The sequence below is a fragment of the Kogia breviceps genome, chromosome 5 (genome assembly GCF_026419965.1).
Source record: "Kogia breviceps isolate mKogBre1 chromosome 5, mKogBre1 haplotype 1, whole genome shotgun sequence".
NCBI classification, from domain to species: Eukaryota; Metazoa; Chordata; class Mammalia; order Artiodactyla; family Physeteridae; genus Kogia; species Kogia breviceps.
Window position 1 is genome coordinate 83,810,995 of NC_081314.1, and position 18,074 is coordinate 83,829,068.

Sequence of the window (18,074 nt, forward strand, 5' to 3'; positions counted from 1 at the left end):
TTCTTACAAGTGTTTGGTCAATATATTTATTGATTCTCTGTGGTTACCTTGCCTACAAATGAAGGTCACTGAAAGGTTTTTGTGTATTCACTTGTTTTAAATATTTGGTTACTCAAGGAAGTTAATTGGGTACCTCTCTATTCATTTTGCAAAAGTAGGAGCAGAACATGTGGTGATAGAATAGTGGCAAAACAACTTGTCTCTCTTCATTATGACTCTTTCTCTCTTATATCCATGAAGGATTCCTTTAAAAAACAAGCAAACAAATGGCAGTACACTTCCTACATATAAAAATGTGCTTGCTCATCCTAGTAGCATTGGAATTATACATTTTATTGAACAGCATTTGTGAAATTTTTTTCATTAGAATTACATTTCTTCTTAGACTTATACATCCAAGGAATTGGTTTCACCATTCTGCTGTGGGGATAACAAAAATATATATAAATAATTGGCTGATTTGCATGTAAATGCCAACCTACAGCATGTGCCAATATAGGGATGGGTCCCCACAAAGTTAAATGTAAACAAATTTCTAGTCCTACAGCTTCATTTCACTGCCAAGTTTGGCAGATGATTATGCAATAACACTTGGTAAACAGAACTTCAATGACAATTTATAAGTCTAGGAAAATATGCTAATGTTGTTAAAATATAGTCTAGTATTCCCATTCATGTATATTTGAACTCTTATTTGCCAGTGGTGATCTTTCAACTTCTTGGTGGATCAGGAAAAGCCATATTCCAATTATTATATCTTTAGATTTATTTATTCTCCTTCCTCTCTCTTTCTTTCTCTCTCTCTCCCTCTCTATCTCTTTTTCACTTACTCTCTTCCTCAATAGCGTTTGAAGAATTAGGGTAATACGCTTCTTTTTATTTTTAACATCTTTATTAGAGTATAATTGCTTTACAATGGTGTGTTAGTTTCTGCTTTATAACAAAGTGAATCAGTTGTACATATACATATGTTCCCATATCTCTTCTCTCTTGCATCTCCCTCCCTCCCACCCTCCCTATCCCAACCCTCTAGGTGGTCACAAAGCACCGAGCTGATCTCCCTGTGCCATGCGGCTGCTTCCCACTAGCTATCTATTTTACGTTTGGTAGTGTATATATGTCCATGCCACTCTCTCACTTTGTCACAGCTTACCCTTCCCCCTCCCCATATCCTCAAGTCCATTCTCTAGTAGGTCTGTGTCTTTATTCCCATCTTACCCCTAGGTTCTTCATGACCTTTTTTTTCCCTTAGATTCCATATATATGTGTTAGCGTACAGTATTTGTTTTTCTCTTTCTGACTTATTTCACTCTGTGTGACAGACTCTAGGTCCATCCACCTCACTACAAATAACTCAATTTTGCTTTTTTTATGGCTGAGTAATATTCCATTGCATATATGTATCACATCTTCTTTATCCATTCATCTGTTGATGGACAGTTAGGTTGCTTCCATGTCCTGGCTATTGTAAATAGAGCTGCAATGAACATTTTGGTACATGACTCTTTTTGAATTATGGTTTTCTCAGGGTATATGCCCAATAGTGGGATTGCTGGGTCATATGGTAGTTCTATTTATAGGTTTTTTTTGTGTGTGTGTGTGGTATGTGGGCCTCTCACTGTTGTGGCCTCTCCCGTTGTGGATCACAGGCTCAGCGGCCATGGCTCACGGGTCCAGCCACTCCGCAGCATGTGGGATCCTCCCAGACCGGGGCACGAACCCGCGTCCCCTGCATCGGCAGGCGGACTCTCAACCACTGCGCCACCAGGGAAGCCCTATTTATAGTTTTTTAAGGAACTTCCATACTGTTCTCCATAGTGGCTGTATCAATTTACATTCCCACCAGCAGTTCTAGAGTGTTCCCTTTTCTCCACACCCTCTCCAGCATTTATCATTTCTAGATTTTTTATGATGGCCATTCTGACCGGTGTGAGATGATATCTCATTGTAGTTTTGATTTGCATTTCTCTAATGATTAATGATGTTGAGCATTCTTTCATGTGTTTGTTGGCAATCTGTATATCTTCTTTGGAGAAATGTCTATTTAGGTCTTCTACCCAAGTGGTGCTGGGAAAACTGGACTGGTACATGTAAAAGTATGAGATTAGAACACTCTCTAACACCATACACAAAAATAAGCTCAAAATGGATTAAAGATCTAAATGTAAGGCCAGAAACTATCAAACTCTTAGAGGAAAACATAGGCAGAACACTCTTTGACATAAATCACAGGAAGATCCTTTTTGACCCACCTCCTAGAGAAATGGAAATAAAAACAAAAATAAACAAATGGGACCTAATGAAACTTAAAAGCTTTTGCACAGCAAAGGAAACCATAAACAAGACCAAAAGACAACCCTCAGAATGGGAGAAAATATTTGCAAATGAAGCAACTGACAAAGGATTAATCTCCAAAATTTACAAGCAGCTCATGTAGCTCAATAACAAAAAAACAAACAACCCAATCCAAAAATGGGCAATATGCTTCTTGATTCCAGTCTCTAAGTGGGTAGATGTTTATTGTGATCACTGTTTCACTCTAGATGTCAAGGCCTAATCAGCAGAATAGGAAAGCTCCCCAACTTTTAAATTAGAAGTCTATAAGCAAAGAAAGCCCTTAATTCTTTGTTCTCTTCAGCTTGGAAAAATAGAAAGATATTCTGAAATTTATTTAACTTTTGCTTTTGAGAGCTATGCTGTGTTGCTTGTCACCTGACACTGTACAGAGGTTTACATTTTTTTTAAAATTCCTTTTGAATTTGGAACGCGCAAAGACCAGACATCAATAGAAAAAAGCCTCATTCTAAACATTTATTTTTTAAAACAGTTTTAGTGTCAGTTTTCTTTTAAAAGAACATTTTAAAAATTCCTGAGTTTATAAGATAATTATTAATTTTTCATCCCACCTACTCCTTTACCCTGCTTCAATTCTCATCAAATCACATGAAGATTCTCTCTCTCTTAAGGGGGAAATAACAAATAAAAATTAAAAGACCACATTCCTCCAACATTTTATCCAAGGAAGGGGTATCTCTATGTAAGAAGAGCCAAATGACCACATCACCCCAACTCTAAATCCTAGAAATTCACCTTTCCATCCACACCACCATTTTGAATTCTCAGAGGTCTACAAGTAAAGCTCCAACTCAATAAGACCAAATTCCTTTCCTTGGTTCCCTTTGGCTTGGCTAGGTAGGATGGAACCTTCAACACAACTCTATTAAATAGGAAGAGAAGAAGAAAAAGAAAATAAGCAGAGTACAAAAGGATAAAATCAATGCAGCAGTTTCTGACAGTCTTGTAGCCAGCTCGCTTTCTATCCTATTCCATCTGTACCCTCTCTATTAAGACATATACCGAGCCTCAAAGCACTCTCTTAATAACTCTCACCAAGAGGTCACTTTAATCCTCTGTAAACTAGACTAAGCTAGACTGAGTGCCTTCTGCTTTCAAACTGTCATTGCTCCAGTTCTAGTAATGAAAAACTTTCCTTGTTCCCATTACAAAAACCTGCAGTAATCTCACCTTTCAAATGAGATCCTAATTCCTTACAAGGTGTGACTAAAAGTATAACCAAGGGAATTCCCTGGCGGTCCAGTGATTAGGGCTCCACGCTTTCACTGCCAAGGGCCTGGGTTTGATCCCTGGTCAGAGAACTAAGATCCCACAAGCCAAACGACATGGCCAAAAAAAAAATAAAAAGCTTTAAAAGTAGAACCATATTTTATAAGACATGGTGTAAATTTAAAGTTTAAAACAAATTACCCTTCCCAACAGGAGATGTTTCTTTACACTACTCTTTGTTACTACCTGAGGTAATAAACAGAATGCCAACTTTGGAGTTATGAGACCCAAGTTTGAATCCCAAATCCATTATTTATTAGTTGTTTCACTCAGAACAAGGTACATAACTTCACTAAGTTTTAGTGTTCTCATCTGGAGAATGGGGATAATAATGTCCCCTCACCACCTGCCTCATCATAATGTTCTACCAAAAAGATAATAAAAGATTATAAAGTTTTATAATTACAAAACTTTAAGCAAATGCAAGTTATTAGCACTACTGTTGTCTGCGAGCCACCTTAAATAAAGTATTTTTAGAGGAAGACAGAGGAAAACAAAGAAACAAATAAATATACAAATACTTAATCCAATAAAGCTCAGTTTTAGTATGGTATCACTCAGAAAGAAACAACGGTTCAACAACCAAAATAGAAATTATTGTGATAATAATAATTAAAAAACAATTTAAATATTTACAGAAGTCTCTCAATAATATCAATTTTATCCTAATGCATAGGAAAATTTCTTTAAGTTTTCTCTCTCCATCTCTCTCTATATGTACTTTTCACCTCCCTCAATTCTCTCTCCAAACTGCTTTAAAAACTCAGAATAAATCTTTTCCCCAAACCAGCCCATTCTGGTTCTTACTCCTTTCACTTTCTGGCCTATTATGTTATCCTTCCAATAACCATCTTCTCTTACCTGTTTATAGATGTTCATAGATGAGGAGTCATGTGACTCTCCTTCTGTCCACTGCCACCATTCCATCTGCATTTGTTATTTACTCTGACCAATTGTTCTTTTAGTTCTTCAGAATTTTGGGGTAGCCAAAGTTTGGTGACTTGTTTAGATCACTCATTTGCATTATATTTAAAAACTCTGTCTAGAAGTGAGGTCACAAATTACATGGCCTACTCACTGTCACCCCTCCCACCCATGTTCATGGTAACATCACCAGTGGATGACTGCATTTTTTTCTCCCCTGAGCTCAACACACTACTCCAGACCAGTTGTTCTCAAACACTGATGTGCATCAGAATCATCTAGATGACTTATTGAAATAGAGATTACCTCAGAGTTTCTGAGGCAGTAGGTCTGGGGTAAGGACCAAGTATTTGCATTTCTAACAAGTTGTCAGGTGATGCTAACGTTGCTGGTTGGTGGGCCACACTGTGAGAAACACTACTTCAGTCAGTTACTACCATAACTGAACACAGTTGACTCTAAGATGAACCCTATTTGCTATCACTTGTTAGGATACCTTATCTCCATGGGTCTTCAGAAAACAGGTAACTGCTCTCCAGAGCAGATGAGAACACTTAATAGTTCATATTACAGGTATCCTATAAAAGCTCTCCTCCTTTGATTCACAAAACTTCTGGTTTCTCCTTCCAAGATGCTTCTACTCAGTATCATGTATTCTCCATCACATGTCCTTTGTCTTGGACTTAGATCGAGCTTTTTGTACTATGCCTTTAGACTGAATATGTGAACTATCAAATTAATTTCCAATCTCACCTTTGATCAGAAGAAAGCAGTGAAGGGGTATCTGCTTCCCTTAGAAGATAATTTGGACAGGAATCACAGGGTTTTCTAACAGTGGGTGGGACAGTACAGTCCTCAGAATGACAAAGAAAAGTTATGCTGTACTTTGCTTGCTTCTGTCCTATCAAGCATTCAATGTGGAAAAAAACTAAATGGTTAAAACTTAGAAAACTAAATGTGTCACTCTTGCGGAGAAGAAGGAAATGAGGGGGAATGCTCAAAGTCAGAGGGAATACTAAAGAAGTAATTAATGTCTTCTCTCTGATAAACTGCAAATAGATAGCTGAGGACTTTTAACACTGCTCTCAAGCACAGATGCAGCTTGAGGTATACCCACCTGCAATGATACATGTACACAAAGAATAATCTTAAAAAAAAAAAAGCTATATCCAACAAAAAGTTAAACACACAAGGGGACTAACACACCTGAGTGTCTACTTTGTGCGAGATGGCTAAACAGAAACAGTTCAAGTACAGGCCAGACACAAATGATAAATGACAACTAACCTGTTAAACTGGTGTAAACATCTATTGAATACAATTAAATAATTACCCAGAGGTTATCATTTAGCATACTGCGTTAGCCAAATCTCACACACAGTGTAATGCAGAGATGACTCAACAACATTCAACAAATACTTACCGAGTACCAAGCTGGCAAACATCAGTGTATAAGACAAAAAAAACCTGCCTTTACATATTTATATTCCAACTGGAAGAGACAGACAATAAGCCAAAAATTTAATAAATAAACAGACTGGCAACATTTGAGCCAAGATTTGAAGAAGGATCTCCAACATTGGTAACTTCCTCAGGTAACTTCTACTTTCACTGCCTTTTGTACGCCTGGCTGAATTTACTGATAGCACCAGTGCATCTCTGCTGGCCCAGAATGCATGTTGGTTCACCACGGTTCTTTGAACAGGAAGACTGATTTAAACTCCTACAAACTCCAGGAAGAAATGGGTCTGGCATTTGTGTGAGTGAAGCACTTGTTGCCTTCCCCATCCAGACTTTTAGATTTTCATACTATTGTTTCTTCAAACTGTTGACTTATACTAGTTTGATATATTCTTTTGCATTTTATTATTATAAATAATAGTAGCAAGAGTTAAAGTTTATTGGGTATCAAGCTAAGTATCAAGCTTAGTATTGAGCACTGTATATATAGTATTTAACTTAATTCTCACAACAATTCCATGAGATAGAGAATGTTATTACTTCCATTTTACAGATGAGAAAGCAGAGGCTTAGCGAGGTTAAATAACTTACTCAAAATCTCACAGATGATAAGTGCCAGAGTCAGGATTCAAGTCTGTCTGACTCCAGAGTCATTTTAGCCTCTATGTAGTAACTAAATTTAGTACTGAATTAAATGTATTCTTCAATAGAAACTTTAAAATGTATGGTAAAGATTATCTAATTCAACAGTTTTTTGAAGACATTGCTCCAGCCATCTTGGGTAATTCACATTCACAAAGAATGTGACATTTGTTCTTACAATGCTTCTGATTGATCCAGTGTTGTTCTCCATGTGGCTTTATTTTGCAGCAGAATTTTGTGGTTTTATTTAGCAGTAGAATCCTCTACTAAACAAGATCTTACAATAGAAGACTGAATCAGTCATAGTCCTAGCATGGAAAATTCAAACACAGATGGAAAACTCAAAAAGTGTGACTGAAAAGGGTTTAATGAATGGACTATTCACAAAAGACTGGGTAGGGTAAAGAGAAACCAGCAAGGGATGGTAAAAATAACACAGGACTAACCACAGTGGGATGCAATGGCCACCCCTGGGCTTGAAGGGGCAAAGGAGGAGACAGAATGGTTACCAGAATCTGGCAAGAACTGTAGCTATAGGAAGGCACCAGCAGATAGGAGCTGTGGACTTTTATAGAGGAATGTAGCCATTGCCAAACCACAACCTAGAAGGGAAGGAGTCAGGGAAATAAATACCCCTGATTCTCTCTCCTGTGCCCTACAGTCTCCTACTGCTCCTCCCTTTGGCTGAACCCAACTAGAGGGCAAGGAAGCCCAGATGATGCAATCCATGGAAGTCAGCTTCTTGGGGGCAAAGAGCAAGATGGAGAAGGGCAGAGAATGGATTTAAACAGGCAAACAGAGAATATCCAGTGCAAAACCAAATATGCAAAACTCATAAAGCAGAGCTACTCTTGTTGAATTGGGGGGGGGGGTGTTTCAGCGTCTGCCAGCTTGCCTCTCTCTAACCTTGCTCATTGTGACCACAGCAATCTTTAGGGCACCTTTGTCAAACCCCAGTGCTCTGGTCTACTCCTTATGTTATAAATATCTTAGTCACAATAAACAACAGGTCTGTGTGCTTTGCAAAAATACAATATGCATGTGAATAAGATAACTTGGACTTACCATAGGACAATGAGGGGCACCAGACATGTCTCTGAAGGTTCAGGGTCCCAGGCTCTGTAAAGAATAGTCTGATTACACACATGATCATTCTGAGGGGCCCATGAATCTGGGAACCTGAGGGCTGAATGAAATGTCTATAGGTCCTCCAGCTGAAGACACTCATATACCCCTGGACGGTCTTTGGGTTTGTAGGCTAAGGGGCTTCTTTTGAGTAGCCTCATTTGTCTTTAAGTAGAACCCTTCCAAAGTGATTCACATTTAAGTTTCATTGTCCATCAGATTAGAGAGAGAACTTTATAACCAAATACACTGAAATGCATAGTTATTCACAAGGACAAATAAGGAGGTGAAAGAGAGGGGAGACAGGGGTAAAGATACAGGGTCATTGGGAAGAGGGTTAGGTAGACAAGAGAATTGATTAATCAGAAAAATGACCACAGGGCTTCCCTGGTGGTTAAGAATCCACCTGCCAATACAGAGGACATGGGTTCGAGCCCTGGTCCCGGAAGATCCCACATGCCATGGAGCAACTAAGCCCGTGCACGGCAACTACTGAGCCTGCACTCTAGAGCCCGTGAGCCACAACTACTGAGGCTGTGTGCCGCAACTACGGAAGCCCATGTGCCTAGAGCCCGTGCTCCACAACAAGAGAAGCCACCGCAATGAGAAGCCCGCGCACCACAGCAAAGAGTAGCCCCCGCTCACCGCAACTAGAGAAAAGCCTGCATGCAGCAATGAAGACCCAACGCAGCCAAAAATAAATAAATAAATATTAAAAAGAAAAGAAAAATGACCACGGAGTGCCCATCACAAACAGAACACAACATCTAATACTGTTACTGGCAGCTGAGAAGCAATACCCTCCAAATGTGCTCTGAAGTCTGAATCACAGCCTGGCCTCCCCAGCGGGGGCTGCAGCAGGTCCGTCAGTCATTGGGCAGAGCTGCTGCGCACACACTCTGCTGCTATGCAGAGAAGTCTGACTAAGGAAGCCAAAACTAGGATGGAGATGGGTGGGATGGAGAGGCGCCAGCACACAGGAGCCAGACAGCCAAATATTCTTTCACTGGTGCTGCCACTTAAATCTCTTGGTTCACTGGAGAGAGGCTTTTTTGTGGGGAGGGGGTTGTTTTTAATCTCAGTAGCTATAATGGCCTTCACGGGAACAAAAATAAGCTGAGTCGAGGAGAAAATCACAGCTGTTCTTTCCTTTCTGAGGAGTTTACACATCTCTTATTTTATTCTGTGTTGGTGCAGTTGCCCAGACAAGAAGAGCACAGGTTACACCTATGACAGGTAGAGAGCAAGGTGGTATAACCTGCAGCCTATACCTATCCTGTATCCCCTCTGTGCTACGGCCCCTGGCCCTTCCCCCTCACTGTGTGTCTCTCCTCTAGGTTGGCGAGCTTTATATTACTAGCATAAAACATTTGTCACACATGAGATAGACTCAACTCATTTTACATATATTATCACATTTAGTCCTCAAAGTAACATTATGAGGTAGGTTCTGTGATTGCTATATGTCTATTCAGCTAGGTCATTAGGACTTGGGGAGGTCAAGAGACTCAGTAAATAAATGGCAGGCTGGAGTGCAAGCCTCAGTAGCCTGATTTCAGTATCTGTGCACTTAACTGCTAGACCATCCTATCCTGTCCTTACATGGACATTTGCTTTACTGCTTCTGTTCTCTGAGCCAGCCTGGCCTCCATGTTTCTGACCCTGGACTGATCACTTAATCTTTGATTTCCAATTATTTCCTCTGTCACAGATGCTGAGAAGGGAAGGTCAGATTCACCTCACTTGGCTTCTCTCTGCTCGTAATGAGAGCCAGTTGGAGGGCCACCCTGAGGGGCAGCAGGTCCTGGGTCAGTGAGGGATGAAGCACCCAGGCCTCTTCCTGGAGGGCCACACCTCATCAGCTTAGAATCTCATTTTCAGATCCTACCCTTGAATGCAGAACCCTGCCAGAAATGTTCCACTAAGTCCAGAAAGCTTCTCCAAACCCTCTTAGAAGGAAAAGGAAGCTGGGCCATTAGTCAGAATCTATGGCAATGCCCATAGAAAGCAATGCTCCTGTGGCAGAACTGAGTCAGAGAGAAGAGGAAAATGAATCACACTCCAGAATCATCCCACCAGGTATTTTCAGAGAATTAAGGATGACTTAAATACTCACGTACAGGAATTCAATTATAATTCAGAAATCTACTAAATTTTCCTTGATTAAAATAATACATGGGTTTAGATAAAGTCTTTCAATTGGTTAGTCATAACACTTAAAATTGCTGAAGAAAATGAAAACTTCAGGCATCTATTTAGAGTGTCTTGAAAAAAATTTAGACTATGTTCATGTTTCACATGTACATTTTAGTATTTATAGGAATAGATTTTAAATTGTTTGCTTTCTATATATATCATGGAACTTCATGCTTCAATTCCATATCTTCTGCCTTCTTTCTCTTCTAACTAACACTCTATCCAGTATTCTGGTAAATTTGGCATATGCATATATGCATACATATGTGCTCTTTCATGTATAAATGAAAATACTATTTTTAAAAGATTCAAAAGAAAGTTTACATGAATCATGGAAGCAGCTATTTAACCACATTTGTTTTTCTTTCTCTACTCTGCCCCCTCTGTATGGTATGAACTTTGTCCTGTACTCTAAAGAATAAAAGGATATGGGGAATTACACACATTTTGGCATATATCGATAGTTATTTATGGTTTTAGTCTCTAAAGCTTAATCTCATCCATAGAAGTAATTTTATACTTTGTACTAGGACACATCTGGTTGCAGGGAAGAGAAGTCTACTTAAAATAACTCAAGTAATCTTCTGAGCATATAGCTGGAAAAGCCGAAAACTAATTTGAAAAGGTACATGCACCCCAATTCATACCAGCACTGTTTACAATAGCCAAGACATGGAAGCAACGTAAATGTCCACTGACAGATGAGTGGATAAAGAAGATAAGGTATGTATATGTACACACATACACAAACACACACACAGTAGAATATTATTCAGCCATAAAAAGAATGAAATAATGCCATTTGCAGTAACATGGATGGACATAGAGATTATCATACAAAATGAAGTAAGTCAGAGAAAGACAAATATCATGTGATATCACTTATATGTGGAATCTGAAAAAAATGATACAAATGAACTTATTTACAAAACAGAAATAGACTCACAGACATAGAAAATAAACTTATGGTTACCAAAGAGGAAAGGGAGGGGAGGGATAAATCGGGAATTTTGGATTAACAGATACACACTACTATATATAAAATAGGTAAACAACAAGGACCTACTGTATAGCACGGGAAACTATACTCAATATTTTGTAATAACCTATAATGGAAAAGAATCTGAAAAAGAATATATATATATATATATATATATATATATATATATATATATATATATATATATATATATATTCTTACTGAATCGCTGTACACCCAAAACATTAGAAATCAACTATACTTAAATTTTAAAAAATAGGGGGGATGTGGAGTTTATTATGATACAGATCTCCTACAAACCTAGAGGCCTCAGAAAAGTCAAATCAACCTCATCAACAGTCATTCTCAGTTTTCAGTCTAGGATGCCACCATAAACAGTATTCGGCTGCCAATGCCCTCAACTTCTAGGCTTCTTGGTTCTTTTTTTTTTTGCTGTACGCGGGCCTCTCACTGTTGTGGCCTCTACCATTGCGGAGCACAGACTCTGGACACGCAGGCTCAGCGGCCATGGCTCACGCGGCCAGCCGCTTCGCGGCACGTGGGACCTTCCCGGAGTGGGACATGAACCCGTGTCCCCTACATCGGCAGGCGGACTCTCAACCACTGCGCCACCAGGGAAGGGAAACCCCCTGCTTCTTGGTTCTTAATGCATGTGTGTGTGTGAGAGAGGGAGACAGAGAGAGACAGAGAGGCTGACTGGTCAGCCTGGCCTATACATTACCTCTCTTTGAGTCAGATGACTACTTCTCCTGTGGTCACTGTAGCCACAGTGAGACAGGGTTACTTGCTACCAACAGAGCCATACTGCAGATCCTCTCAATAGGTTATACATTTAAGTGGATGTGAGTGCGTGTTTGAAGTTGAATGGGAGGGGAGGGGGAGAGAAAGTGAAAAATATCAATTTCTAATATATTCATTGAGGGAAAGCTAAAATGGATGAAAAATATCTTTATTCAAGGATTTTGAAAGGTTCATATTGTACTTTCAAACCCTAGGTTTCTAGGATGTTCTTATTTTACAATTTAGTCACACATTGTATGTTAAAATATCTGTTCTCCAGCCCCTAAACTGTACCAAGCCCTAGAGCATCCAATCATGAAAAATAATACATAACAGCAGTATACAACTTACCAATGGGTATGTTTATAGGTGTATTAGTTTTCTAGGACTGCCATAACACATAACATAGACTGGGTGGCTTAAACTACAGAAATTTATTTTCTCACAATTTTAGAGGCTAGAAGTCTGAGATTAAGTTGTCATGAGAATTGGTTTCTTATGGCCTTTCTCCTTGGCTGAAGACAGCTGTTTTCTCCCTGTATTTTCACATGGTCTTCCCTCTGTGTGTGTGTCTGTGTCCTTATGTCCTCTTCTTATAAGGACACCAGTCACATTGGTTAAGGCCTAACCTAATAACCTCATTTTTATTTAAGTACCACTTTGAAGACACTATCTCCTAACATAATCACATGCTGAAGTAGTAGAGGAGGGTGGTTAGGACTTCAACATATGAATTTTGGGGTGTACACAATTCATCCCATAACAACTGGTAAGTCTATTATTTGGAACTAAGGATAGAGGACACATTTTGCCATCTCTCACTTGGACAGTAGCCTCCTACCTGATATCACACTTTGCTGCACTATTTTAAATCTGTCAGAAAGCCATGAGACTGACCCTTTTCTAAACTCATTGATCCTTTCTAAATTACTAATCTGATTTTGTTATTTCCTGCTTGGAGGACTTCTCTGGCTCCTTAACACTTTGTTGTAAAGTCCAAATGCTTCCTACAGCACACACAGCTTCTCACAGTAAGCCGCAGTCAGTCTTCCCAGCCTCACCTCCAGCCACTCCACATGATGCCTGGACCACTGACTGGTAACATGCTGAGAAATTTATATATTCTATATTTCATGTTCTTATTTATTCTGTGTATTTTAACCAATGTCATAGTACTTTAAATATGGAGATGATTTCATATGATTGCTTTCTACCATTCTATTGTTAGTGTATATCTATTTCAATTACATTGTAAGTGAAACAGGATTTTGAACTAATCTAGGAACCTAATCTGTTGTTCTGATTAGTTTCTAAAATATTTGTGAGACACCTACCATATGTCAGGTACTCTCAACATTTATTACATAAAGATGAAAAGGTAACTGAGTTTAGGAAGTTCACAGTCTAGCTGGGAAAGAGGACAGGCAGGTAAACAAATAACTGTAATACAATGTGACAAGTACGTGAATAGAAATATGCATATGGTACTCTAGGAATGCAAGGTAGATTAATTTTACCTGAGGTGGTCAGGGAAAACTACAGGGAGGAGAGTTGATATTTGAGCTGGGAACTTGATAAGAGAGAGAATGGAATTTCAGGCACAGAGCAGCAAAAGCAAATCATATACAGACACCTGCCAGGACATCAGTCGACCCTGAACCACTGTCTCTTTTCTCTGAGGATGTGAAACTAAGGATTGAATAGACTTTTCTTTTGAACTTTCAAAACCTAAAGCATCTAATATCATATCCCCTTTTCTCTAGACAGTGACTGCTGAGTTCAGACTCCAGGGCTCCTATACACCTGCCTGTCTGAAAGGAACCAACTTCAGATTCCAAGGTAATTTGCCTTCTAAAAGAGAGTCCTGAGGTAATTTCCAAGACGCTTCATGGTATCTCTCTTCCTAGAATAAAGAAAAAGAAACTTAATCTCTGGAAAGTTTCCCTGCTACTTATCATCATTCCTTTTCAGAACATTGGTTCTCATCCCTGACTGTTAAGTTAGATTTACCTAGGCAGATTTTAAAGATTCCAAGGCCCAGGCAGCACCCCAGACCAAATAAATCAGGACCCAGGCATCAGTATTTTTAAAGGTTCCCAGATGATTCCAACGTGCAGCCAAGGTTGAAAAATCACAGATTCAGAATTTATGGAGATGTTCCCCCTTAGCACAGATGTTTAGCTATCATAACTCTCAAGCTTCTCCAACAAGATTAGGATTTCTTATTCATTTAGAAATGGAATGGACAAACATTGCTTTTATTCATCCCCAAGGTAAAATTTGTCTCCCTGTTTTGGTTTATCTCAGTCACATTGTCTCTCTGGTTGACCTTAATGTTCATCTCTCTGATGTGTATGTATCTTTCTCTCAGGCTCATGGCCTCAGGTGAGGAGACAGGTTTTGGCCAAGAGGTTTTAAGAGAAAGGTCTGCAGTCTATCCCACCTCTGGTTCATTGCTGCTATAGCTGGAGGTCCCCTTAATTTAAAGTTGCAGACTCCTGTGTCTTTACCCAACTCAAAGGTCTTCTTTGGGGCTTCCCTGGTGGCGCAGTGGTAGCGAGTCCGCTTGCCAATGCAGGGGACACGGGTTCGTGCCCCGGTCCGGGAAGATCCCACGTGCCGCAGAGCGGCTGGGCCCGTGAGCCATGGCCGCTGAGCCTGCACGTCCGGAGGAGCCTGTGCTCCACAATGGTAGAGGCCACAACAGTGAGAGGCCTGCATACCGCAAAAAAAAAAAAAAAGGTCTTCTTTGGAACTAAATCTCTGCAGTTCTCTCTCCATGTCTGGCCTGGTCTCGGGCCCTGACCCACAGGCTGAAATCAGGATCAGTGCAGATGTTCCCATTTGCCTAATCCTCCCAGTGTGCTGATGAGGGAGAGGATGGGGGGAAGAGAAAGGAGGAACTTCATGTTGAGGGAAGATGGACAATCAACCTTCGTCCTGAGACAGGAGGCCTGATCTATGACCCTCTTTCTCCCTGATTTGAGAGGAGAAATTTGAGAATACAGAGTGCAAGGGGAGCTGGACAGAAGAGAGAAGAGTGATCCAATTAGCTAGCCCACCAGAAAGTCAGCAGGAGAGTGGAGAAAGGATAGGATCAGAGCCCCAGCAATCATGGTGACAGTGACAGGAAAATGAAGCCCAGACCAGGCAAGAGTCTGATGCTGCAGTCCACTGAATCAAAAAGAACTGATTTCTCATCAAATTAACCAACTAACGCCTGTGGATGAAGCATCCCACACAAGTATTGGCTCTAGCCAGGCTGTTCTTTTGTCAGCATTGAAGTGACATCATGTAAATTCACAAGCAGATGCCAAACCTGATGAAAACTCATGATTCACTCCATGTCTGCTAGGCATACACAGCTAACTGGATGACCTCTAAGGTCCCTTCTGGCTTTTAAATTTTAAGATTCTGTGATCCCAAGTGACTGCCATGAACCTGGCATGTCCCAGAAAGTGCAATTGGAGAATTTCCAAGGAGCTTTGTGTCTAGGTACCAGCATGTTATATGCGAAAAATGAGGAGTTGACCATGCCAAGAGGCAATTTCCAGCAGGGGAATGGCTGCTTATATGTGCTCATTCTTCCTAAGAAGTCCTTTCAACAGTATATATATAGAGGGCCAGTGTCTCTGATGAGTCCCTACCCAGGCAATGAAATTTTTTTTCTAGCAGAGATCTGACTCTTCTTTCTGGTTGCCCATAGATAGTACTCACTTAGGACCATACTATAGAAGGCACACCCACCTCCCACTGCTATTAACAATCTGTCCACACTTCTGTGGCTTTCTAAGCTTACTTATTCAGAGGAACCATGGGGGCCTTGGTCTTTATTTCTCATCCCTCCAGGCAGTAAACATTGTGCCAGTTCCTTCTGGACTGAGAACTAGGGTCAGCAGAGAACTCAGCGGAAATGGGAACTCTGCAAGGATGGAAGCAGACCATGTGTTCCCCACCACGTGCATAACACGTCTCTGTTCTCATGCTGAGGTAGCAGCTGCAGCACTGCACCCTATCTCCACCAGACCCTTGCCTCATTCTCTTTCTAATCATTTATTTGACTGTTCTTCTTTCTGCCAACAATAATTCATAGTGATTTCACATATAATGCTCCTCTCAATATGGTGCAGCATAAACAGTGAAATTATAACAAAAAGGATAAACAGAAAATACTGCTTACACAATTCTTTGTTTGCATGTGAAAATCAGAGGGAAAGACAAGATATTGCACTTCTAATCATGAGTTGGGAGCACTGGTAGAGTTTGGCTTATAATCACTTTTAAAAAAAAAAAAATAACATTTTCTACTTCATGAGTTTTCTTATAGTAAAATCTTTGTTAATAGGAACCCAGCTACTGAGACCGAGTTCACTTGCAGATATTTTCTATAGCTTTATATTTTTAGAAGGAGACCAGTACAAGAAAAAATTAGACATCATGGGTTTAATTTTTTTTAAAGACTAACTTTAAAGCATGTTTGGAGGTCCATAATGAATTGGTGCAATCTTATAAACCTCTGCTGGGTATATCATCTGCAATAATAGGTGATAGACAGTCAGGAAGATTCACTCATTTTACAAAATCCTCAAACTTTGAAGAAACATTATGTTCTCTGGTAATTCCATGTCTTCAAATTACCCAGAGTTGTGAGAATCAATAACCTGAGCTCAAGAGGGGAACTCATGTCAATTACTTTTGCCATGCCTGTAAATAAAGCACATCTCCTGGATAAGAAATCCAAGTTAAATGCAAGAACTCAAACAATTCTGGGACTTTTGAGCCAGAAGAAAAGAAATTTGCTCTGAGAGGGATTGAGAAAGCCAGTTAGGCCAGTTCCTAGGAAACAGAATATAATCAGACTCCCAGAATCCATATAGCCAAGGCGAGGCCGGAATTTGAGAGAAGTGGTAGGAAAGACACTTATGAATTTGCGCCATGTCTTCAGACCAAAGTATGTTTATTTTAGGATAAGGAGATTTGAGGCTCAGATAAGTTTTTGCTACCTTTACTAGGATCCTTAGCACCAAAAATATATGCTGTGCTTTAAAAATTAGAACATTGTAAATGTCTTTATACTCATTCTTATTTATTTTTCCATTCCATTAAATTACAGAGTCACCGTCATCCATTATTTTTTAAATTGTTTCTCCTACCTCATATAATGTAAATTCTTGCTCATTATAGCTCTTGATTTGGACTATATCTCCCTGCCCTACTTGGTTCACTATGAAGTGACTGCATTTACTAAAATGGAAAAGAAGACTCTTATGTAAAAAGTCATATGTAAGGTTGAAAACTTTTCCTAACTAAATTAGCAAGAAAAGTCAATTTTACAGAACCATTACAGATTAATGTTTAGTAATCATAGAAAATAGTAAAGAAGCCTAGAGATTAGAAAAAGATAACTTTGCCTAATTAACAAAAGTGGCAAGGTAAAAGAGAGTAACTTTTTCTATGACTTGGAACTATGGACAAACAAGTACGAAATTACAAACAGATTTATTTACAATGGTGAATAAGCACATAGATAAAGAAGTGGTGACCATCAGGACCCAGTATGGGATCTTAAAAAATTATTTTCTTTCATGAAGATTAGAGGTTTGCTAAATAAAAGAAACTCTAAAGACAAATTATGATTTCAGTAAGTCTTTTAGACTGTCATGGACAAGATAATTTGTTGTGAGATAGGATGATGGTTTACGGTGAGCTGAAATTTCTTCAGAATGTGTCAGTCTCTCCCACTATACTGTGAGCACAATGACAGAATAGAGCATATTTCATATGTCTTTGTATCACCGGTACTTAATTCAATGCTTGACAAATACTAAGTGCCCAAGCCATTTTTCCTGAATTCATAGGCACTTAAACAAGTCTACTCAAAATGAACTTCTTAACAGACAGAGGTCAACCACAGCAGAATAGATAGAGGTCAACCACAGCAGAATTATTAAGTGGCATGTTTTAAATGCCCTGTGCATGACCATTATCCTTTTCAACACTCTCATACTAGCAATCAACAAGTAAAATTTTAAAGGCAAGTGGTCTAGTGCATAAGAATCAGAAACTTATAACCAGAAAGAGGATTGTGGTCCTATATCTCATAATGCCTATTATAGTGGTGCATACAGAATAGGTGTTCAATAGCTATTTTCTTAACTTTTAAAAAAATTAATCACGCCATTCTCAAGCCTTAACATTTATGATGGTTGGGACAAATAGATATCCACATTTGGCCCCCCTATCTCACACAATATACAAAAATTACTCAAAATGGGTCAAAGACCTGCATGTGAGAGCTAAAACTATAAAACTCATAGAAGAA

General features: G+C 39.4%; 1 protein-coding gene across 4 annotated transcripts in view; it reads right to left on the reverse strand.

The window, feature by feature from the left end:
- Positions 1-8,603, reverse strand: part of STXBP5L (syntaxin binding protein 5L) — a 422,914-nt gene extending 414,311 nt beyond the window's left edge. For 3 of the 4 annotated variants that reach the window (XM_067034516.1, XM_067034508.1, XM_067034500.1), the window contains exons 1-2: positions 8,422-8,603; positions 7,717-7,770 (exon numbers count right to left, since the gene is read on the reverse strand). The gene's annotated coding sequence lies outside the window, so the exon portion shown is untranslated. The remainder of the gene's footprint in view (positions 1-7,716; positions 7,771-8,421) is intronic. The other variant, XM_067034501.1, reaches the window with a different exon arrangement.
- Between the last annotated feature and the right edge of the window lie 9,471 nt (positions 8,604-18,074).